The 26,625-nt window shown below is 39.7% G+C and overlaps 1 protein-coding gene across 1 annotated transcript in view; it reads right to left on the bottom strand.

Moving 5' to 3' along the window:
* F13A1 (coagulation factor XIII A chain) overlaps positions 1–26,625 on the bottom strand; it is a 1,111,088-nt gene that overhangs the window by 465,162 nt on the left and 619,301 nt on the right. The gene's annotated exons all lie outside the window — the stretch shown is intronic.

The following is a 26,625-nucleotide window of genomic DNA, read 5'->3' on the forward strand; positions in this document are numbered from 1 at the left end:
CATCGTCCGCCTGTCACTGTGTTACTGTAGCATAAGTAAGACAGTAAGTGCTGCAAATTCTCAGTATTTAGTCACTTTGCTGCAATCATATACAGAGACAACAGGTCTGCTGAGGATATCTGATCAAATGGCAAGTTGCGGATGCTGACTGCAGTTTGCCTTGAGGTTGGGTGCCTCTGAGTTGATTATATTTAAAAGATAATGCAGAAAGGCACTCCTCCACACACACACACACACATACACACACACACACACACACACACACACACACACACACACACACATATTATACCATGACCCTCCATTAATATTCCAAAACGTGCACGCTGATTGGCCAGCGTGCACGTTGTAAATCGACTTATACAAATGGAAAAAGGTCCAGTCGCCCAGACTTTTTCCATTAGTATAAGTCTCTTTTAAAACACTGACTTGCTAAGTTAAAAGAGTTTAACATAGCGACACAGGTTTAAAAAAAGCAACGGAGATCTCCGTTGCTTTTTTAAAAGCTGTCTCGCTATGTTAAACTCCTTTAACATAGCGACACAGTGAGTAAAAAGCAACGGAGATCTTGCTTTCTCCGTTGCTTTTTTTTAAACCTGTCTCGCTATGTTAAACCCATTTAACATAGTGAGACAGGTTTAAAAAAAAAAAAAGCAACGGAGAAAGCAAGATCTCCATTGCTTTTACTGTTCGCTATGTTAAATGGGTTTAACATAGCGAGACAGCTTTAAAATAAGCAACGGACATCTCCGTTGCTTATTTTAAAGCTGTCTCGCTATGTTAAACCCATTTAACATAGCGAAACAGTAAAAAGCAACAGAGATCTTGCTTTCTCCATTGCTTTTGGCCACAGCTCTGATGTACTGCGTAGGCATGCGCAGTACATCAGAACTGCCGCGGATACCAGACAGCTGTGGAAGGGCAGCAAAGAGGCATTATACAATGCCATTATTTAAGAAAAGTAATTATTTCTTTTCTTAAATAATGTCATAGTATAATTGCAATAATCCACTTCTGGATGTGGGTAATGCGGGATTTTCCCACGGTTGTCTTTGTTTGGTCCCTTGGGCTTCGCCCTCTGGACGAAACCATGACAACCGTGGGTAAATCCCGCATTACCCACACCCAGGCGTGGGTTACTGCTATATTAAACATGGGCTTACCCACTTTTTTGCTTACTGTTCTTTTGGTGTTCTTTTACTTCAAAAATGTAATGTTGTAGTAAGTTTTACCACAATGCATTGAACACTGTGACCTGGTGGTGAACATTTGAAGGGTTTCTTCCCTTTTCTCAACTGTGGTGCTACCGTGTAGTTGGTATATATAATTTAGTGGGTGGTAGGTGTTGCTTGTCTTGTGTATTCAAATAAGATGATGAGGTTTGGAGGTTTAAGTACTTTATTACACACAAACACATCTGGAAGGAGGACTGGATCATTAAACTTAAACGAACTGACTGCTACACACATGCATGCTTTCACTCTGGCTGCTCATTCAAAATGGCACTCTTGCTGAAACGTGCTTAGTACTTATATGCATGTGCCCACTGACTGGAATGGATCTTAAAGATACAACACACACTCTGATCTACATCCTCCCTCTCTGAGTATTCTGTCATGCAATGAAAAAATGACAATTAAATAGGCATGCAAATTATACAAACATATATAAACAAGAACAATCACGTCCAGGTTGCTGTGTATCTACGACCTGACCTCGTAATGTAATAATTAGAACTGGATTTAGGAACAGGGACAGTCACTGAGGAATGTTCTGCTTCAGGATTTTCAGGGATACTTTCAGGAAAAGGAACAGATGATGAAATGTTCTCTGGAACAGGAGCACTGGAAAAATCACTCTGAGAATTAAAGTCTCCATTACAGGCAAGATGCTGTAACATTGGCTTGGGCACCGGTAATAAATGTTCTAGATTACACCTAAATTCCATCCCTTGCGTTCAATGATGTATGATCTCAGTTCTTCACACAAATGTTTCACAAGTCCAGTAAGATCAAATCCTTTTCTCTCTGCATCCTCACTATCTCTCCTTCTTTCAAAGGATTCAGAGGTTTCCTGATTTTGTCATAGTAGGACTTTTGGGACAAATGCTTCTTTAGGAGTTGAGCTTTTACTGTTTGCCATTTTTAATACATGGAACCAACAAATTCTTAGTGATTGGTAGTGTGGTTCTGGTTTGTCTCAATATAAGTCTCTGAGCAGGTGAGCCAAGTAAATTATTGCGAGGAATGTTTCTGAGATTAAGCAAATTTAGAAAAACATCAATATTGTCTCATTTAGATTTCTCCAACAGCTGTTTTGCACTTTGAACTGGATATTCAGCCAAGCCATTTGATTGTGGGTATTCAGGACTACTAGAAACATGAACAAAGTCTGACTTTTCAGCAAATCTTTTGGACTGCTGACTTCTAAACTGTGCACCATTGTCAGAAATGACTGTGCAAACTACCATGAACAGAAAAATGTCTCTTCTATTTTGTAATGACAGTACCAGAAGTTAGGTTAGAAAGTAGGTCAATCTCAAACCAATTTGAATAAGAGTCTACTAACACCAAGTAATGTTGACCATTCCACTCGAAAATATCTCTAGGTACTGTTGACCAAGGTAGTACAGGAATCTGGCTTAACTGAAGTGGTTCTTTTTGTTGATTTGGTTTAGTACTATTACAAACAAAACAAGATGAAAGTTCCTTCTCAATATCTTTTCACATAGAAGGCCAAAATACTAGTCCTCTCATCCTTCTTTTGGTAGAATCAGTTCCTTGGTGGCCACGATGCAAGATCTTAATATACTCTTGTTGCAACGATGAAGTAACAATCACTTTTGGACCTTTTATAATGATACCATCTTCCATCAAAATCTCATCTCTGTAAGGAAAATAGTGATGCACAAAGTGATAAACAAGATTGCGTTGATGATCATCCTTGACTGATGAAGTGGTTGAGCTTTTGGAGAATTGGATCTGAAGCTGTGTGAGTTCTGAGCTCAGCAAGATGTGTGGAAGAAAAATTTCTCACTTCCATGACTTCAAAATCAGGTTTCTCATTCTCATGTTGTTCAGTGTTTTTTTTCTGGGAGATTGGGATAAAGTATCAGCGAGATAAAGAGGTTTGCCTTTTGTGTAAACAGGACTGACATTGTACTTTTGCAATTTTAACATCATGCATTGGAATCTTGCAAGAGCTGTGTGCATTGGCTTCTTCAAAATATTGACCAAAGATTGGTGGTCAGTTTCTATTTGAATGAGTCAGCCATAAATACAATCATGGAACTTCGAACATGCAAACACAACAGACAAAAGCTTTTTCTCTATTTGAGCATACTGCATTACGGTTTGGGTTAGAGTTCTGGATGCAGAGGCTACTGGTCTTCCCTCTTGATGAATGACCCACCAAGACCAAACTTTGAAGCATCACAGGAAAGAGTTACTGGTTTCTCAATATCATAGTATCTTAAAGTGGGTGGGATAGCAATTCTCTGTTTCAGGACATCAAATGCCCTTTGGTATTGTTCTAACCAGGAACAGGTTACATCTTTGTGTGTCAGCTCTCTTAGCGGTGCTGAAAGTTAACTTAGATCTGAAATGAACTTTCCCAAATAGTTGATCATGCCAAGAAAATGTAAGTATTTACACTGCAGCTGGCATCCAACGAATTGCAGTTTGCTTGGAAGGATCTGGTCATAAGCCTGAACCAGTAAACAAATGACCCAAGTAAGTAACTCCTACTAGCCTGAAATTATATTTCTGAGGATTCAGCTTTGGATTCACTTCACCTGCATATTCCAGAACTTTCCTGAGGTTTCTATCATGATCGACTTCACCATTGCCTCCTACAAGAATATCATCTACTATTATAACACATGGATAGCCAGAAAAAATTTGTTACATCACACGTTGAAATACTTCACTGGCAGAAATGATCTCAAATGCCATTCTCAAAAATCCATACCTTCTAAATCGTGTACTAAAAGTAGTTAGCAATGAAGATTTTCGATCAAGCAACATTTGCCAAAGTTAATTTTTTGCATCTAAAACAGAAAACACAGTGGTATTTGGCATAAGGGCAGCAACTTCTTCAACTGTATGCACTGCATGATGAGGTTGTTTTAGTGCTTTGTTCTAATCTCTTGGGCTAATATCATCTGAGTTTTTCTTAATGAGCTACTACCATGGAGGATACCCACTCAGTTGGTTCTTCTACTAAACAAATTCTGCCTAGCTGCACCAGTCTATCTAGTTCAGCTTTGACTGTGTTCTGCATAGATACTGTAACTTTCCGTGCTGGTCTTATGACTGGGCTTACCTCATGATCTAATTTCATGGAGTACACATCTGGGAGTTTACCTAGTTTATCTTCAATAATAGCATACTCAGAAGAAAATAGTTTGTGCAAAATTTGAGCTGTTATCATTCATGCTTACATGGTGGACTTCTTTATTAAATGAAAGCAATCCCATTTTCAAACTGCCTTTGAAGCCTAATAATGACTGCACGTGTCTCTTCACTACGTAAAATTGCAAGTCATAGCTGTTCTCAGCAGAATAACATGAAGCACCACTGAGCCGTCGGTTTGAATTTCTTCACCACTATAAGCAACAAGCTTCACGCACTTTGCCAAGTCAAGTTTCTCATATAGTAACAGAACGAGGTCCTTGTCAGCAGAAACCACACAGTAAAAACCTTAACGCGTTTTATTTGTAATAGCCAACAAAGCGTTTTCGCCACAGCAATCCGTGGCTTCTTCAGAGGAATAAACATCTAAAACAATGCACTCCATTCATATCAGGAAATTCAGGAAGTGACATCTTCCTATTTCCTGAAGCCAGCAGCAATTTTTTTAAAAATAAGTATAGTACACAACACAATGCACTACAGAACATATCCTCAATTAATACAAAAACATATATAAAACTTTCCTAAGAAAACATAAAATAAAAATAAAATTAACATATAAACATATAAATGTGAATAAAAGTTGAAAAATAAGGGAAGCTTATTCTAAGAAATGTGCATATCCTAAATTAAAGGGACCTAACGGTACTCGTCCAGGTCATACAAGTGATAGCCAGATGACAGATGTGGTGGAGGACAGGAGTGGGTTGGACGACATAATAGAAGAAGAAAATATTGAGGGACATATTAATACAGGACCAAGACGGAGTAATAGAATAAAAGGTTTTGCCAGAAACAATGGGGGATCTGGCAATTACCAACATGGTTCAAGTACTAATAATAAACTAGGTAACCAGAATAACGATAACAATTTTTTAGGTCAACGCAGCAGCAAGCCTTATGTGAACAGGAGGAAGAATTAGTTGTGGACCTAGATACTAATAGGTTTGATGCATCTGGGCCACCTCCTTCACTTATGGTGCAAACTGATCTACCTTCTCCGCCCATTGTACATGGCCATCCCGTCATTCTTACCAACAAGAATGGGGATTTTAAGATTTATAATTTTTCCGACATTATTCTTGACGAGCAGCTAATTGAATTATTAGCTTTTGGTAATTCTTTTGTTCCAAGTAGAACTGGGAATATTTCTAAGGAAATTATAGAATTAAAATGTTTTGTGAGGAAAATGAATCTAAAATTGGTGTTTAACCAACAAAATGATATCGAAAACTTAAACATTGGAGGTAGTGTTGATGTTTTACCTACCATGAAATTGGCCAATGTGTTTAATCCCCCACTACACACAATATTACAACTGTTTGAGAACATTTGTGAAATGGATTTCAGATTCCTTGCTACTAACAGCAATGATAGGGTAAGCATAGGAAATTCTAATATTTCCAAGGAACAATTGTTGTTACTAGATGAGATATGTCGGTTACCTGTACGAGTATTAAAACCTGACAAGGGTGGCGGGTTAGTGATATTTGACAACCTAACATATATTGAGAAGATGACTATGTTGCTTGACACTGACGCTTATATAAAATCTTCAAAGAGTGAGGTCAATGGCAACACTCATAGAATTAGGGGTTATTTTAGGGATCTGTTCCTGGCAGGTAAAATTGACATGAACTTGTACAATTATATTGATATAAACTGTCCAAAAATACCTGTCATGTTCGGAATCCCTAAAATTCATAAGAGTATTAACAATCCCCCTATGAGAGCGTTGATTGATGGCAGGTCCTCCATTACATATCCCTGTTCTAAACTTATAACAAACATACTGGACAAATACATGAAAGAGATTACCAGTATATGTAAGGACTCGTGGTCCTTCCTTGATAACATCAATGGCATTCCATACAATGGTGAAAACAACTTTTTAACCATTGATGTGGTAGACCTATACACTTCTATACCGCATCAAGAAGCGGTGGAGTGGATAGGGTCTATGCTTCAGGTATTTGGGGCCTCTAGGTTGGAAGTAGACTTGGTCACAGAATTATTGGACATTGTCCTGACTTCCAATTACTTCACCTTTAATGGTGATTTCTTCCTTCAAAAACGTGGTGTAGCGATGGGCTCTCCATGTGGGGCTGGAGTGGCAAATTATGTTATGGGATACTGGGAGGCCAATATACTAAGGAAGTTCTCTGGTTTAATGGAACCTGTTATGTTCTACACCCGGTTCTTGGACGATATTTTTATTCTGTTCAGGGGCTCGGAATTAGAAGCTGCAGGTTTCGTGGAAACTATGAATTCAACAACTGAATTCTTAAAATTCACATTCAAATTTTCAACTAGTGAAATTGACTATCTTGACGTCAAGTTGGTAAAGGACCCTGTAGATCAAGGACTGACATCAACAGTATTTAGAAAATCTACATACTGCAATTCATTCCTGCACTTCTCCAGTTTCCACCCGTACCAACAGAAAAGGTCCATTGTGAAGGGACAACTGGTGAGGGCAGGAAGAATGTGCAGTACTATGGCTGATTTCATTAAAGAATGTGCATTATTGAGAGAAATGTTTAGTAATCGAGGGTACCCTGACCAAATGTTATCAGATTTGATTGGAGAAGTCACTTTTAAAAGGACTAATGGTTTTTATAAACCTTTATTACTCCAACAAAATCCTGCACACGTTGACCCCACCACTAACACAGTACCGGTCGAGACTGATCTGAACAATGGGGAGATTGTCACAGGTACATCTCTAGGTGAGGAATATGATTTTTCTTTGAGTTTCATCACCACCTTTAGTAAAAATTCTAAAGAGATTCTGGCTATAATACGTAAGAACTGGCACCTTATATCTTCTAATTCCCTTTTGGTTGAAAAACTAGGCAGTAAACCTAGATTTATTTTTAAGAGATCACATAACCTCAAGGAATTGTTACAAAGGGACGTACCTCAAAATACATTCCATAAAAGGAGAGGTATGTTTAAATGTGGCTTTTGTAAATTTTGTAACAAGGTCAGAATAGGTGAAACATTTATGGTCAGGGATAGGAAGTACAACATCTGTTTTACTCTAAACTGTGAGAGTAAATCTATTATTTACATCGCCATGTGTAACTGTTGCCAAGCGTTCTACATCGGGAAAACGGACCGTCGGGTCCGAGACCGAATGTATGAACATATGTACGCTATTAAGAACAACAAGGGTGACAATGCACTGGCAAAGCATATAGGTTTAAATCCAGGTCATAGTTTCCAATTTATGGCCATTGACCATGTACCATTAAGGACCAGGGGTGGTCCTTTTTCATTAATTTTGGAAAATCGGGAACTAGAATGGCAGTTACGCCTTGATGCGTTTAGGCATCCTGGGTTAAACAGCAACTGCAATATAGCTCCTGTACTGAAATTAAAAAGTTATTTCAGGTAGATTACAGGGCCTTTTTGGTATTCCAACTTGTTGGTAGTCACCTTTATGAAGACAGGGTAGTGAAGGTTCCTTTTACTTTAGGTATAGTGTTATGTGGTAATTTTATAGTTAAGATACTTATTATCACATAAATGGGCTTCCTTACACCTTAGGGTTTTAAATGAATTTGGTTTATACATGTTTATAGGTACAAGACAGGATGTTCTAAAGACATTTTAAGTGTGTCAATAATAGTTAAAAGTAGAAACTTGCAATTGCAGGCCTACATAAAAATACATATATATTTTTAGGAGTCTTTTCTTTCATTGAGTGTAGCTGGTCCTGTGTTAATAGATAAATAGAAAACAAAAAATAAATAATAAAAAATAATAAGTTGAAGTTTTTAATTTTTCAACTTTTATTCACATTTATATGTTTATATGTTAATTTTATTTTTATTTTATGTTTTCTTAGGAAAGTTTTATATATGTTTTTGTATTAATTGAGGATATGTTCTGTAGTGCATTGTGTTGTGTACTATACTTATTTTTAAAAAAATTGCTGCTGGCTTCAGGAAATAGGAAGATGTCACTTCCTGAATTTCCTGATATGAATGGAGTGCATTGTTTTAGATGTTTATTCCTCTGAAGAAGCCACGGATTGCTGTGGCGAAAACGCTTTGTTGGCTATTACAAATAAAACGCGTTAAGGTTTTTACTGTGTGGTTTCTGCTGACAAGGACCTCGTTCTGTTACTATTTGGTTTTGTTTTTTATTCTTCTTTAAGTCAAGTTTCTCACCAGCTTTTACATTAGCAAATGTTATTGCTGCCATAACATTGCACTTTTGTTATTGCTGCCATAACATTGCACTTTGAACCAGTATCTACCATGAGCTCTTTAGGTCTCCCATTAATCAGAACAGTACAAAATACCTCACTCTTTGCTCACAATATACTGCATTAACTGTTTCACCGAGCACAAACACACCATCAACATAAAAAGTAGGGTCACAGCTTTCTAATTGATCAACTTACTTCTTTGAATGATTTCTCTTAATAAAAGAATGTGCCCCTTTAGATTTATAAAACCTTCTGAAATTATTCCACTTTTTACATGTATGGAACTGCTGACCAAAAGCTAAGCATTTCACTCTTTTGGCTCACGAGTACCTCCACAATTATGACAGCTAACTATGAGACTTGTCACAGGATTTGCTGAGTCACCCCTTTGCTTTACTGAGTGTGCCCTGGGTTTTACTGTAGCTGTTCTAGGTTTTGCTGAATTGACACAAATTTTGCTAGGGAGGCCCTGGATGTGGTCCTACCCATAGGCCTGTATTTTTTAACCTCATGCTGCATATTATCAACATTAGCAGTGGAAGACACAGCAAGCATGCTTTTCTCATTTGTAAGGATATTCATGTGATTTTCTGTGAGCTCATATATCTGACAGATCTTTATGGCCTTGTTCAAAGTTAAATCACTGTCTCAAAGCAAAATCTTTCTCAATGCATCATCTTTAATACCACACACAAACCTGTCTTTTATCAACTCATCTCTCAGATCACCAAATCTGCACATTTTTGCCTTAGTTCTCAAGTCGGTTATATATGCTGCAAAGGTTTCACCAGGCTTTTGATCTCTTGTGTAAAATAAGTGTCTTTCCATTGTAATACTTATTTGAGGGATTACACATTTCTCTAAATTTACGTTTTAAGCACTCAGGGTCCTCCAGCGTTTCAGCCAGTACCACAATATGGTGGCCTTCCCCCTCCACTGCAAACACAGCAGGTGTATACACAAATGAACACTTTCTTTCAGTGGCTTCTGAACCAGCTAGCTTAAGCAGAATAAATGCCTTTGTATGTGCAGTTTCATCAGAAAAAGCAGCCTGTATGAAAATATCACATTCTTGCTCTAACACTGAAATTTTCTCCAGTATTATTATCAAACACAAGTGGTCCAGGTTTACGAAATCCTTCTGCCATGACAACAAATTGCTTAGAGACACAGACACTTGGCCTTTGTAACTATGTTCAAACATTCACACACCAGGTACTTGTAATAATATACAAATGCACAATAATCTCTTCGAAATGACTGCACTTTGTGAAATAACTGTACTGTAGAACTGCACAAACTTGCCAACACTTTACACACTTTGGATACTTTGAATAGCATTAGTTGATGTAAAAACGTAGTACATTGTGAAAAATATGATTGTGTTCCCCTTTTTATATATTTTATACGATTTGGAAGTTATTTTAAGCAATTTCATAAGTATATCAAATATTTTTATCAATATGTCACAGTTTCCAACATTTTCTTTAATTACAAATTCATTTTGAATGTTTTGAATGCTTTGTTTTATATTCATTGATCAAAAATAATTTAATCAAGTTTTAGCACCTGGAAATTTGTTTCTAACTTGTTTGCAAGTTGTTTAAGCTATAGATGATCCACTCCTGTATATTCCTCCATTACTAACTGTGTGCCTTCATGGTTTTGACTATAGATCCCATTTTGACACCATGTCGCTTGTCTTGTGTATTTAAATAAGATGATGAAGCCTGGGCATTTAAGTACTTTATTACACACAAACATCTGGATGGAGGACTGGAACATTAAGCTTAAACGAACACATACATGCTTTCACTCTGGCTGCTCACTCAAAATGGCACTCTTGCTTGCACATTTTCTGTACTTATATTCACATGCCTACTATTGGAATGGCTCTTAAAGATACAACACACACCCGGATCTACAAGTAGGGAACAGACTTTCTCCACATGGGGAGTTCAGGGGGGCTGCAGAAAAAGTTCATTTCCCTGTTTTTTTCTGCTTTCGAATGATGATTTTCAAAATTTATCATTGGAAAATCATCACTTGAACTACTGCACTTAGACAGTACACAGGTAAATCTCAGACATGTTGGGATTGCAGTCCTTACAGGGAAAAAACTATGAAGACTTGTCTACTTCTGCCACCACCCAATTAAGCAGGCATCAGTGAACTGGGGGCAGAATAAGCACCACATTTCCCAGAATCCAATGTTCTTGATAGTGTCATCTTCATCTTCACATTCATCCATCCTGCTCCTCATTCCTTCATCTTCATCCTCATATCTTCATCATCCGGTCCTCTTTCTTCCTCCTTCCATCTGTCTGACTTAGCACTCACATCTCCCCCTCCCCCCCACCACACACAGAATTTAAATGTTTCCCTCCAACTCATGAAGTCTCATCATTTGACTTCTACCTAAACCTTTTGATCTCATCACCCACAGAGCACACTCAATGTTAGTCTAATAATCTCTTACATTACCTTCAGTTACCCTGTTGGAAATGTACATAATCACTCTGTTATACACTTGTTTACACTATATAACTCACTGATTCCTTTGTCATACCTGCCTTGCTAAACGACATTGCAAGTTTGGTATACTGTGTGTAATACATCTGCATATATGACAAATATTTACCAATAATTACATACATGTCTTGACTATTTCAGTACCTTACACCATGCCTTTTACTGCTGGTGTTTCCACTCTGGCACTTTTCAACATGATGCTCTGTGCAGGGGTGGAACAAACTGGGAGTGAAATGACAGCTTAATGGCTCTGCGCTGTAATCTGGGATGAAATAAATTGCTTTCTTTCCTTTGACTTTGCATTTTCTACATCTCCAATTTTTATCAACATAAAAATCAACATTTTCAATCATGAAAGAACATGAGATTCCAAGAAGACCATAATATGATGTAGGATCACCACGCATAAAGCAAATGACTGTGCAAAAGGTGGATGACTTAGAGAATAGGAAGAAGCATTACAATGTATACATTGCTGGGCTAAAAGAACATTTACTTTCAATAAACTGCACAAGATCCCTAAATCACTAGTTTTCCTATATGGCATAACTTAGCATCCCTCATGATCCTTGAACCCCCCTGCCATGCAGTGATCAACCACCCTGTCAAGTTATTTTTAAACTCTTGAACGTTTTGGGCAAGATCATTATTTGGGATGTGCCTCAAAGGGAGGAGGAGGACTCAGGTTAGATAAACAAAAGGTACATATATCCCATCAATACTCAGTAGAAATCAGGCCAAAATAGTATGCGTGTGCACATTATCTGCTATAGAAACACCATTTCTATTGTATAGAGGTACCTGGCTAGGCTTCAGATAAAATATTATTAATGCCAAGCTAGCATACGATATATGAGAAATAACTCTCTCCTCTCTCCATGGAAAGTTGCGGGCAGAGAAAGCACTAAATCCACTGCATTTATGCTCCAGCCTGCTCCCACATGCAGTATGGAAGACTGAAGCTGCTCACAACTCTTAGTGAATTCACTACTGTTCTTCCCCTAGAGCAGCTACCACCTAGCACACTGCGAAAGCTCCTATCAACTCAGAGTTCTGCTATAATGCACTCAATATTCCATAGCATCTGCCCTGGAAAATGGTCAATTGATAGCTCTTTGCATTTCTTAGTGACAAAAATATGTCCCACCCCTGGATGAGTCAAAGTTACTAGAGACAGATACTGCCAACCAACAAGAAAGAATCCCTACAAGTGACAGCTGAAGAACCCTGTTGTTTTATGGACCACTTCTTTGCAGGAACCACCATGAAGGATGATCTGTCAACTAATAGAAAGCACAGTGATAGAAATCACAACCCACTGAAATAGTTTAGTATAAATCTGTGCTTATTTAAGCCTGGGTTAAAAAAAATGCAGAAATAGTGTGTAGCACAGATTTTTTTCTAGTTATGTAGACCATGCGGTATTACTACTGCTTGTTGGATAAACTGGAACTGTTGCTGTTTAGCCACAAACTCCCTTTTTTGAGATGCTCACATATCGAGGACATAAAATTCCTCCTATGCTTGTTGTTACAAAACTGTAGTCTTACTGTTGTAGCAACTCATTGTAATTTGCTTAAAGAGCTAAACCATTTCTTCCCTGTTTATTATAATAATTATGATGTCTTCAACTGCCCTATTAACATCAGAGGATTAAACTTGAAGTTAAATGCTTTTAAAAGTACAGTTGTGTCCTCTTACCATAAATGTAGATGTTCGAGTGTGTTCACTGTTGCAGTCATCACTGTAGGGTTCTTCCTGCCAGCAGCAGCCCCCGATCGGCCAGAATCCCAAAGTGTGGATCGAGCGCCAGCTGAGGTCGCATTTATCCTGACGTCAATGCACCGGAAGGTATAAAGACCTCAGCTGATGCCATTTCCCCAGTTTTTCTTGCCCCAGATGTCAGGTGCCCAGAAAGAAAAGGCTAAAAAAGAAACCATGCCCAAAACCTCAGCAGCCACAATACCTCATAACAGACAATATTCATGGAAAAAACAAAAGAGGGGATAGGAGAGAGGGTAACCCAGACTGCAACAGTGAACACACTCGAACATCTACATTTATGGTAAGAGTACACAACTGTACTATGTCTTTCGTGGTTCACTGTTGCAGTCATGACTGTAGGGTTGAGTCCCAAAGCTAAGAAAGGGTGGCTGGAGGAGAAACAGAGGGAGCGGTAACAAAACCTTGCAAAACCGCAGAAGCAAAACCTGCCATGGATTTAGAATAGAGAGGGAGGTTGTAATGCTTAGAAAAAGTATGTACAGAACTCCAAGTAGCAGCTTCCAACATATCCTTGGTAGGAACCCCACAAAGAAAAGCTGATGAAGTAGCAGTAGCCCGGGTAGAATGAGTCCTAACATTAACAGGAACCGGATTAAATAGTTTGCTTAGTGATTGCTTTCCCCTGAACAGTAGGAGCATAAGCGACAAACAACTGATCAGATTTCCGGAATATCTTGGTCCTGTCCAGGTATAGACGAAGCTGTCTGTGCACATCTAGAGAGTGCAAAAGACTTTCTTCCTCAATTTGAGGATTAGGATAAAAGGTAGGCAAATGAATAGACTGATTCAAGGCCACTGCCGAAACCACCTTGGGCATAAATGTGGGATTAGTCCGTAGAGATACCCTGTCCTAATGAAAAATAAAGAAGAGTTCCACAGCCATGAGTGCTTGCAATTCCGAAATTCTTCTAGCAGAGGTAATAGCTAAAAGAAAAGCAGTTTTCCAAGACAAAAATTTTAAATCTGTGGAAGCTGCAGGTTCAAAAGGAGACAAAGTTAATTTCTCCAAAACATAGTTAAGATCCCAAGTGGGAACAGGAGCCCTTAAAGGGGGCCGAATATTCTTAGCCCCTCTAAGAAACTGTTTAAGTAATGGATAAGAAAAAAATCAGAGGATCCGTATCGTAATGTGCAGAAATAGCAGAAGCATGAAGCTTAACAGATGAAAAAGATAGGCCCATATGTAATAACTCTGCCAGATACTGTAAAATCAGTGGAATGTTCGGAACAGAAGAATCACCACCCTGGACTTGACTCCAGGAGCCAGGCAGCTAGATGCAGAGTCTTGACATGACTGTGCAGTATCCGGCCGTCCCATTGAGACAGTAGATGAGGGATTTGAGGCAGAATCCAGGGAGGCTGCTGAACCAAGTTCATCAGAGTGGAATACCAGAATTGCCGAGGCCAATTGGGAGGCAGTAGAATCATGTGCGGTCTGTCCTGTCTTATCTTCAGAAGTACCCGAGGTAGAAGAGGAAAGGGAGGAAAAGCATAAAGTGAGAGGTGTTTCCATCTGAATGAGAGGGCATCTACTTTCCATGCTAGTTTGTGGTAGGTCCTTGTGCAGAATGTTGGAAGTTGATGATTCTGAGGGGATGCAAAAAGATCTATGTCCAGACATCCCCAAGCCTTTATAATCATCCTGAATATCCGAACATCCAGCATCCATTCGTGTGGATATGAAATGCGTCTGCTCAAAGTGCGTCTGCCAGAATGTTGCCTTTCCCTGGCAGGAATTGCACCTGTAAGTCGACACTGCAGGTCAGAGCAGTGTACCAGAGATTAATGGCTAATCTGCACAGGGGGTAAGAGTGAGAGCCCCCCTGTTTGTTCATGTACCACATCACTGTAGTGTTGTCTGTCCATATCAACAACTGTCCTGGTAGAAGAAAGTCCCTGAAGGCTATCAGGGCATTCTGTACATCTAGCATCTCCTTCAAATTTATGTGCAGGTGCGTTTGCTCCTTTGTCCAAACACCCTGAAGACATCTCCCGTGCATGTGGGCTCCCCATGCATAATCTGAAGCATCCGTTGTCAGAACTTGGTTGGTCGGCATAGGACAAAAAGGCTTCCCCTTGTTCTGTAGACAGGCGTCGGCCCATCAAAGAAACTCTCGCCGGAGACAAGGCAAAATTGTGACCACTGTTTCCAAACTGTGGTAATACTGAGACCAGACTCTTGAGGTATCACTGCAGTTTCCTCATATGCAGCCTTGCATGTGGTATTAGCAGAATGCAGGAGGCTATTAACCCAAAGCCTGCAGAACTTTTCTTGCAGTCAGCTGTTTCATTGAAGTCAGGTGTCGGAAAAAAGAAGCCAGTTGCACTTTTCTGTCTGGTGTCAAGGAAGCCATCTGGGTTGAAGTACTCAGAAGAGCACCCAGGAAAGTAATCTGTTGTGTGGGTACCAGGTTTGATTCTTTAGATTCACTCTGAAACCGAGGCACTGAAGAAGATGCTGCACAAAGGCTAGATGCCGAAGTAGAGTGTCTTTGTCGTCCACTCGAAGAAGACAGTCATCCAGATAAGGGTAAATTTGAATCCCCTTCTGTCTGCAAAATGCCATTACTGGTGCCAGGCACTTCGTAAAGACCTTGGGCGCAGTAGATAAGCCAAAGGGCAGTACACAGAACTGGTAATGTTTCAAGCCCGCTTTGAAACGCAGATACCTTCTGCACTCTTGCCTTATAGAAATATGCAGGTAAGCTTCTTTTAAGTCCAAAGTCACCATCCAAGCGTTCTTGCCCAACATAGGCAGCAGCTGCTGCAGAGTGAGCATCTTGAATTTTGGAATATCTAGGAAGGTGTTTAGTACAGAGAGGTCCAGGATTGGTCTCCATGAATTTTCCTTCCTGGGAACCAGGAAAAGTCTGGAATAAAAACCTAGCCCTATTTCGAAATTTGGCACCAATTCCATGGCCCTCATAGCCAGAAGGGACTGAACCTGCCGTTGTGCCTCTGCCCACTGATGATTTGGCAGGTCTGGTTTTGGCAAAGTGTGGAAATGAAATATGTAACCTCTTGAGACTATGTCCAGAACTTATTTGTCCCAGGTTATGTGGTTCCAGTTTTGATAAAAAAGAGAAATCCTTCCCCCCAAAGGAGCTTCCAGGAGAGGAGCCCCTGGAACCAGAAAGGGAGAGTCATAAAGACTGGTTTTGGTAAGGTTGAGACTTATCTTCACCTCCCTTGGGAGAGGGGGCACTCCACTGCCTATTCCTAAAATGGAACTGTAACTGTCCCCCACCTCTGAAATGCCTGAATCTGCCTCTCTGAGACCTGTCCGAGCCCCGAAAGGACCAAGGTTTAGTTGACCAGTGTCTGCTAAATCTAGGAGGTTGCACCTGTAGAAAATCCTTAACCATCTGCATAGATTTAGCTTTGTCTTCCATTTTCTTAAATACCTCTTCAGCTTTGGACCCAAACAGAACATCGTGCTGCAAAGGGGCATCCAAAAGTTTGGCTTTAATCTGATTTGGCAAGCTTTGATCCCTTAACCAAGCATGTCTTCTAATAACAGCGCCAGTTGTTGCAGCCCTACAAGAAGCTTCCAAAGAATCAAAACCACAATGCAGGGTATGTTTACCCACTTGTTCAATAGCATGCAATAAATCCTGTAACTCCTGATTATCCGCACCTATAGACACAGCTGACATCTTTTGTTGAAATACAGACAAAAGGTATTGCTGATACTTCAGCATATGAAATTGACAGTTCAAAGCCCTAATAGACAATGTAGCAGAAGTATTAACCTTTTTACCCCATCTCTCCAAAGCCCTGGACTCTCGGTCAAAGGGAATAGGATTTTTAGCAGAGGCCGCTTTAACACCCTTAGGACCCTGAGAAATAGTTTCCGGATCAGGCAAAAGATTTTTAAAAAGAAATTTATGAGAATCTGGAACCCTATAATACCTATCCGTTTTGGCCGGAGTAGGGGGAAAAGAATCAGGAGAGAGAGAAGCTTCCGAAAAAACATCAACAATGTCCAATACAGGGGGGAATAGCCAGGGGCTTATGCTGTGGGAGAAGAAGAAAATCCCTAAGCCTTTTCTTGGATTCAGAGAATTCATGCCCTTCCCAGAGAAAATGCACCCTCATATCATGCAAAGTTTCAGCAAAAGAATAATCCTCAGGAGGAGAGGCGGAAGGAAAGGAATCTTCAGCATCAGAATCCTCATAAAGAGGAAAAGAATAATCCTGCTCAAGGGAAGAAGCAGAACAAACAGAAATTTGGTCTGAAGAATCATAATCAGACTGTAATCTAGGCTTCTTGTCAGGAGGGGGATGAGAACCCCTGATCATAGTTAAGAGATCTTCAGCCATCCTAAGCATCTGCCTCTGAGGCCTAGGACCCTGATCAAAAGGTGCCTGTGCTAGCCACTTCACTTTAGCTGGAGCCTTAGACTTTGACTTAGCATGTAAACCCGAATCCACATTTACAGGAAGCTGTGAAGGCCTGAGAACTCCCTCAGAAGATGGTACCTGCCTACCGGCTCCGGACCCAACTGAGGGAGCAGTATCCGAAGGTCCAGTCCCTGGCAATTCTGAAGACCCCATCAGCTCCACACGGGAGTTGGTACAGGCAATTAGTTCAAAAGAGGCGGACGACAGGGGCTGCAAAGGTGCCTCACTGACGACTGACGAACCAGCAACTGGCAATAACTGAGTAACATCCTTTGCTGTGGACCTCGGAGGCCTGTCTGCATCCCTGCACCTCTTACACACCCCAGAAGCCGGAAAAGAATCTGAAGACACGTTATAATTAAACCTTTTTCCAAAATGGTAAAAGGCAAAGTTATATCTATGCCTAATAGTACGCTGATTAAATCTAGCACAAAACACACAATTAGCAATGTCGTGGTCAGGACCCAGGCAGGGAATACAGTAAGAGTGAAAATCCCTATGAGGTATTTGCTTTCCACAAGAAATACAATTATTAACTTTTTCTGACATCTGACTGGAGCAAGAAAAAGAACTCCCCAATGGGGTACTTATCTGTAAGAAATGAAAATCCTGGGATTAGATCCAAAAACAAACAGGAACAGGCTGACCGGCATCAGTGAATTCCAAAGAGCACCACGCGGCAAGAAAGACTGGGAAAATGGCGTTAGCTGAGGTCTTTATACGTTCCGGCGCATTGATGTCAGGATAAATGCAACCTCAGCTGGTGCCCGATCCAGACTTTGGGAAACTTTTTGTATGAAGTCCAGCAAGCTCCTTAAAAGAACAGCAACAATCCTTGAACAATAAACTTCAACCTCTAGCCACCGAAAAGGATGATAAAGAGAAATGGCTAATGGAAAAGTAAGAACTCAATGAGGAATTAAACCCACAGTTAGGACAGCTGTTTAATCTTAGCCTCACCTCAGGATACGTAGGGTGAGTGGCCACGGCGACTGTGGTCCCACTTCATAAGGGCGGTGCCTCCACAGACCCTGGAAATTACCACCCCATTAGCTTGACAAGCCTTATCTGCAAAGCCATGGAGAGGATCATAATGGAACTCATAAATAAAGACATAGGGAACTTGCAGACTTTGGATCCAACTCAGTTTGGCTTTGTCAAAGGCAGATCCTGCCTCTTAAACTTGGTTGACTTTTTCGAGACAGTCACCAAGGCCATTGATGAGGAAAGGCAGTCCATACAGCCTACCTCGACCTGGCAAAGGCCTTGACACAATACCCACTCAGGTATCATCGAAAAACTCATCAGCTTGATAAACCCATACATCACAAGATGGGTTGCAAACTGGCTAAGTGACAGAACCCACAGGGTCAGAGTTGCTGGAGCCATGTCAGACTCAAAGCCTGTCACAAGTGGTGTCCCACAGGGCTCAGTCCTGGGTCCACTCTTGTTCGGCATCTACTTTTCTGAAGTACAAGCAAACACAGGAGGGTTATGGCTGACAAAGTTTGCAGATGACTGCAAACTAGCCATAGTCGAAAACACATCTGACACAGATATCCTCCAGAAGGGCCTCACAGAAATGGATAACTGGTGCCAGAGCCATGGCCTGAAGTTAAACGCCAAAAATGCATAGTCATACCCTTTGGGAAAAACAAGGCTACCTAGCTACCATATAGGTGGCAATCCACTGAGCACAGAAAAGTCATCAGAGATCTGGGGACCCAGGTTGACAGTAGCCTTGTTTGACACTCATGTTGCTAAAGTAGTTAGGAAAACCTTCTATATCACCCACCTGATCATGAAGGATTCACATCTAGATCAAGGGAGGTCATCGTCCCCTGTACTCATCACTTATTAGACCTATGATTGAGTACAATGCCCGTTGAATGTATCTGACCAGACACCTGCTGCAGCTTGAAAGGCCCCAAAGTTCCTCACCAAAAGGATAAAGGGTCTCAAAATATGTCTTATGCTGCCCGACTGAAAGAACTCCAGCTCTATTCAGTCTCATACCGCTTGCTCAGAGGTGACCTGTGCCTGACATATAAGGCCATGTCAAACCCAGATTTGATGAATATGCTTCACCTCAAAAATCTAGATCCCTCAGAACCACAAGGGCGGAGACTTAAACCTTGACACGGTTATAAATAGAACGTGCTGGAGGGACAGATTCATCACCCAGAGACTCCCTATGCTGTGGAACAAAATCCCGGTACATGTGAGGCAGAGCACCTCTCTGGTCTTGTTCAAGAGGAATCTTGACCAATGGATGGGAGATTGCAGATATACCCCAGGGATTACTTCAGCGTCACTGCTTGACAGAGGCACAGCAAAATGATAGGCATAGTTTTTATTCAAACTAAAGGGGTGGCGAAAGCCACATAACTATGGGCTAGGCTTATAAATGCCCTTGGGCAGATAGCCTAGTATGAACCTATGAACCTATGAACCTATGAACTGGGAGGGGACCCCTAACACTACACAACTTTGACTCAGCAGTTTCCTTTGCAGCACAGTTTGAAAAGTTCATAGGTTAGTACTAAACTAATTGCCCTCGCGAGCCATTTTAAGCTTAGCCAATTATCCCTTCTAAGGCTCAAACCCTGCACCTTGTGCTTGTAAGGCAAGCATCTTAACCATTAGGCCACCCTCCTGACTACATTAGGTGGAATTAACAACCTGTAAAGGGAACAGACAATGGGGTGGTTCATTTGGTCCTAGTCTATGCTAATACCAAAGCTGAACAGCATGTTAGAGTTCAAAAGGTGTTAAAGGTGGACATGAGGCTCACAGGGCTGAGTGCTGTTTGGTGATTGGTTCACGGAGAGGATCCTTGACTTATTTTCACTACATTTAATGGCAATCCCCTTAGCTGAATACATTATTTACTGGTTTCTAATCCTTTGCTTTTCACAGTGACTAGTGTGTGGGTTAAACCATGCATGCTATCAGACCATAATTCATTTAGCATCAGTTTTGCCCCAGATAACCTTACCAGGAAGTAACCCAGGCAATGGATCTGAGGGTGGATCCACTAATACTCTAAAATGATCACTCCATAGCATTTGTCTGGCAGGAAATAACAAATTACATCCAAATAAGCCCTGTAGGCAGTACACCAACATACATACATATTGCACCAATCCTGTAACATGGAATTGAGGGCTGCCTGTATTGCAGATAAAACATGCTACCTTACTAGGTTAGATAAACAAATAATTAGGAGAGTCTTGAGGTTTCTTGGGGGAAAGGTTGAAAAATAGTTTTGGTAATTGCAACTGGAAGCTAGCCTATAAGCAAACTAAAGCAAAACTGGTGCAAAAAAACTACAAAAAAAGGACAGCATCATCTCAAAAGAGCCACTGTTGAAGCCTAGACCCTATGTCACAAACCTGTCAGCTATACAATCACACAGCATTGATTACCTCCCACAGTTATATTAGTGGGGAATTTGCTAAATTTCTACTCCAGTCTATACTTTGATATACCTGCTGTCTCCATCAGACCTTCACCTAATAGACAACCTTTTAAAAAAATGTCTTATCTTCCCAATCTGGCACCCAGCGAATATCCACTGTTTAAAACACATGCCATCTCCTGAGGAAGATTCTTCAGCTGTTAATGCTATATCAGAAGGAAAAGCTCATCGACTAGATGGTTCACCTACTAATGTTTTATAATGTACTAAAACACATTTTACAGCAACCATGCATGAATTTGTTTATTGACATGTTAAAATAAGGTAAACTTCAGCCATCACTCAGACAATCCAGGATAAATGTGCTACAAGAACTTGATAAAGATATGCCCAATGTGAAAAACTACCACCTCAGCTCTTTAGTAACCACCAAAGCCAAACTCTGGTAAAAAAATCTAGAATAACACTTGTAGCCTGTAGTTTTTACCTAATATTTCATGTATCAATCACAGGCCATACATGCCAAGAAAGATTCCAGTATGTACCACCCGCAGGCTTATACAAGCTCAGGATAAAATGTGCCCCCTATAACTGCAGTAATGACAGACTTTAAAATTGCATTTGACTTTGTCAGGTGTAGTCATATAAGGCTATTGACAGTGTTTCCACAAAGAATACCTAAAAGCATTCCAGGATCTATACTGTTGTCAAGCCTGAATTCTATGTGGCCTGACACTCCCTTCCTCCTTTCCACTCCATATAGTCAAGAAGACAGGGCTGTCCTGTCCCCTTCCATAGTTCTAGTAACTATAAACCTCCTAACACAGTAGGTCTAATGTTCCCCTTCTCTATGTGGATGGCAATTACATTAGGGTATATCACAATATTCATGTTTACAAAAATCTGATTTCTCCTATGAGAAGACTCCACTAATGATATACTGCTCATCAGCAGCTTTTTTGGTGCTGTCAGACATGAGGTCCTGGAAATGACAAGTAAATTCAAGCCTGAAATATTCTCAGCTATCCAAACTGCTAAGGTCATACCCAAGTGGAATGAATCCTTTAAGATGGAGTAAGTTCCCTTCAAAATATCTGGGCATCATGCTTAACACCATATTATTTCAATCTGAAATATCTTTGAGGAGGGCTATTTGTAGCTGTCCATGCCAGGAGGTGGATTAGCCTATCACACATGGGTCATATAATGATGCTGTTTGTTTCATACTGACCACCCCTGGCTTGAATGCTTAGACAATGAAAATTAAGCAACTGATGTGCAAGTTTATTTGTGATGGAAAGAAAAGCAAAATTTCCTTGAAAGTCTGTGTACTCTAGGTGCTAAGAGGTGTTCAAGCTTTCAGAACATTCAGCTGTACATAGCTGCCCACACCACTCAACCTCTTAGAGCAAGAAATCTGGACAAAGACATAAATAAAAGTGGGACAAAGGCCCCAAAATAGGGGCAATTATTACATATTATGCTTACAAACTTAGAATGTTAATAGAACAGGTTTTGCATTAACACTGATGTTCTTAAGGGTATAAAGTCTGAAACTCAAATGTCTGTCATTTTCTAACTTCAGCCTTTAATCATCTGCCACTAATTTGCCAGAAAACCATAATTTTAGGAAAAATTAGCCAAAAATATGGGGGAAAATTCCGGACATTGTGCGAAAATCTGTACAGTTGAGAGGTATGCAGCTGTGTTTACATTAAATAAGACTTTCAATGTTAGTGAAAACAACTTCAGTTTATGAGCTGCCTAGAAAACAGAATATTAAACAGCATGTCTCCCAAAGCTATCTATGCTACAGGTCAAAACTTCCTGTTCACCTAAAAATGGGCACCGTAATTGCTAAACAAAGAGCAATTGACTCTGAGGAAAGCATGCAGTACCCAACATTGCTGCAGCTTGGAGTTTTCTCTTTGGAACCACCCTCGCCCATAAAACAGACGATCAATTTTATGACTGAAGAAATGGCAGCAAAAGGGATTGAGACCTTTATCCATGTAATAAAACCGATAAGAGAAGTACTGGCTTTAGAATCATTTCAGTGACTACTGGAATGGTTTCATTTGAAACCACAGCCAATGCAGACATGCAATTGTAGCATCCTTCCTTGTGAGTTGTAACTACAGAAGAGTCTATTCTATTAGAGATATTTAGTTTATATGGCTTTATCAATGAAGCATGTTTCCTTCTATGATCTTGGATTTATGCTGTTATCATGACTACACATCAATTATGTAAATATAATATTACAAAAACATTAACGAATGGCTTCTTATAAGCCAGGATAATAAGTTCTATTAGGCAGTCAATAAAAAAAATACAGATATTAACCCAAACACCTAACCTGTTCAACAGCCACATTATATTACTATACGGTGGTTACCTCATCTTGAACAGAACCTAAAAGCAAGGTCACAGCATACAGTCACTGCGAAAATGTTGCAGCAATCAGGCAACATGAAGTTTAGTGATCAGCTTGTAGGGGCTACAGAGCACTTCATAAGTCAATGACTACCACGACTAACTGAACACTGACGCCAGTTCCCAGCCTTCAGATGCAGTATGCATATGAAAAAGTGCACTCACTTAGAACGATTGTCTTATTGTGCAAAGAACACATACACGTACTGCGAGCATGAACTACGGTGCCATAAATACTATAGTCTGTTTTATGATGATTTGTAATAACCAAGTAACTTGGTGATTTTGCATAGTTGTGTGTGTGTGTGTGTGTGTGTGTGTGTGTGTGTGTGTGTGTGTGTGTGTGTGTGTGTGTGTGTCTGTGTGTGTGTGTGTGTGTGTGTGTATATGTATATATATATATATATATATATATATATATATATATATATATATATATATATATATATATTTATTCACTTGTAATAAAACAGTAAGTAAGTAAAGTAAGTAAGTAAATAAATGCAATTAAATGGCCTTATTCAGGAGGACCACATGCTCATCAAATACAATAAATAACACAGAATTATTTATATTTAACTAAACACTTGTGAAAAAAGTCCATAACTGTGCTTATATGTACAGTTTGTCAGCCAAAAAAAGATGTCTTAAGAAAACAAGTACACTTCAGAATAAATAAGAAACGCAACTTGTTACAAGATCGTCACAAGATGTCATACAAATACTATGCCAACAGCTGAGAGAAAAACAAACATTTTTTCTTTCTTTTTTTTTTTTTATTTGGGGGCTTGTGTGGACAGTGACCTACCTTTCGACCAACATGTGTCCATTGTCTTTAGAAAGTTCTTATATATTGCACAGCTTATAAACATAAGGATTGTGTCTATATTTAGGGATGTCATTGCCCTCATTCAGCCCTCATTAGGCCAGCCATTGACTATAATGCCCCCTTTGGCATGTACCTGTCCAGGCACATGCAACAACTGGAATGTCCACAAAGATACCTAACTGAAAAGATACAAGGTCTAAACAATATGTCCTACATGGACAGACTCAGAGTCCTGTCACTATACTCTGTATCCTATAGACTGCTAAGAGGCGACCTGTGTCTGGTAAACAAAGGCATCTTCTGACCCATTACTAATGGATTTACGCATATCAGCAAGTCAAACGGAATTAGACATACTCTTTCTAGGGATCTAAACCTCTCCTGCAACATCAACAGAAGGATTTGGAGGGACTGGTTTGTCTTGCAAAGGCTACCTCTGCTCTAGAACAAAGTCCCCTTCCATGCAAAACAAAGCTCATCCCTGTCCATATTCAGTTGCACCTTGGATATACGGATAGGAAACAGAAAATTATCAATGGGCTGCCTCCTGCACTACTAATAAATAGAGGTATCTGTTAAATGCTTTATGTCATGCATGAGTCCCCACAAATTATCTATGGTATGATCCCAGCTATTCTCATTAGGGGTAATACATAACTATCAACCATGGGATGGGTAAGACCAATCTCTAACCAAAAGAGATAGGGTAATCCAAGCACACAAAAAAAAGGCTAGGCTTAAAATGGCCTGAAAGCCTACGAACTTAGAAACTGAAAAAAAATCTGTTATCAATTGACTTCTGGGAGGACCATCTATTGCTGAAGTCATCACTGGTTACAAGAAGCCAGATGCTACTGCACAAAATAATTCAGTAATTTTTCGTTAAAAAAATCTATTCTGGAGGAAATAGTTATAATTTAATAGTGTATTACATGTCTTAAGAGATTCCCAGAAAAATAAGCATCTATTGCACTGTTTAAATTGCCCTCAGTTATACTAACCCACTACGGAGTACTGCTTTAGAAAGTTTGATTTTTTTTTTGTTTTTTATCTAATTTTATTTTGTTGAATGAAATAGCAGTTATAAGTATCTGTATTTTTTTCTCACCAGTCAAAGACCAAAAGGCAAGCGGCATAGCTATGGAAAGACTTCCCTGTAAGCAGAATGAAGACAATCTCCCAACCTTTGTGATACAGGTTTTGAAGAATATTACTGCAAGTAAAGCAGAAAAGTTTCTGCATCAGCAGAAGCTGCAAGCATATACTATTTTCCTAGAGTTACCCCTGAATATTTTGGGACAGAAAATTGCATCAGTAAGCCGACAAGTTGTAAGATCTTCACACTGCATTTAGAATTTGGAATTTAAGATTGAAAAATATAAAAATAGAAGCAATATAAAAGTAAACTGACAGTACTTGGTCTGCCTAAGAATCTTTGTGCCTGAGAAACATCTCGTTTTTTGGAACTCAGCCTATATAAAAGCAATGCAACTACACCAAGAAAAACCTTTCATAAAGAAAATGTGAACATGTCCCCGGGCTGCCATGTTCTCCATACTTCCCACTGTGATTGGTTACTTTTAACCATCTTGAATTTCTGGATGTAGAATGAATTATGGGTGCAGCAAAGGAAGAGTGGCAGTTTCAGTTACAAGGCTGCAAATAAGATTATTCCATTGTTTGGCTTTAGCAAATTTAAAGACGACCTAGCCATTTTTGTAGTACTTTCCTTGTGGTTTGCCTTCTTTATTTAAATGTCCTGCAGCTCAGGTGACTGGGCATAAGGATTAGCACTATTCATTTTGTCACCCCTGTAAGATTTTGCAAATAATGTGCCAAACATTGCAAATGAACAATAACATGCTACTACACTGCAATCCAGGGATGTCTCAGCAAATGAAACATCCAAGTATTTTTCAGGACCTGGAATGCTTTTTGTGATAACTTCCATGCATGCAGTGTAAAATGACCATAGTCCCACCATGGTTGAGAACATGGAAGTCCAAGATGCGAAAAATGAGCCAAGTGTTAAGAAGACAAAGCTAAGAAATCTGTTTGTAGATGATGTGGTCAGCAGTGACAGATAAAGTGTATCTTGCACCTTGGGCTGTTTCAAAGTATGGGCCCCCTCACACACCTTTTTTTAGGACCGTGCATAAATGCATATGTTCTCTTGGATTGAGCTTCCCGATTGTTTTAGATGTATAATTACCTTTATTTTTATTTTAAATTTGAGTAGTCTTGAGAATTTTTCCAGTAAAAAGTGAAATAAAATGTACTAACCAGAAATAACAAAATTACATATGGCAAAACATGTCGACCATAAAAGATCACTTTAACTGCTGTCATTATCAGTAGCATAGCCAGGGTGGGGTGAATGGGGCAGCTGTCCCAGATGAAAAATATCTAAGAGCCTGAATGGGAGACACCAGTTAGTCTTTAGTGTATTACCAGTATTCACATGCCTTGTGTTACATGTGTGGTTTTCATTCAATGACTGCCTGAACACAGGCTGCAATCAAAGACAGAAATGTAGTCGTACTTTGCAGCTTTAGATTTTCCAGAATCATTTCAGCACATCTTAACT

This window comes from Protopterus annectens, chromosome 3.part0 (genome assembly GCF_019279795.1).
Source record: "Protopterus annectens isolate FY-2018-M chromosome 3.part0, PAN1.0, whole genome shotgun sequence".
Taxonomy (NCBI): Eukaryota; Metazoa; Chordata; order Ceratodontiformes; family Protopteridae; genus Protopterus; species Protopterus annectens.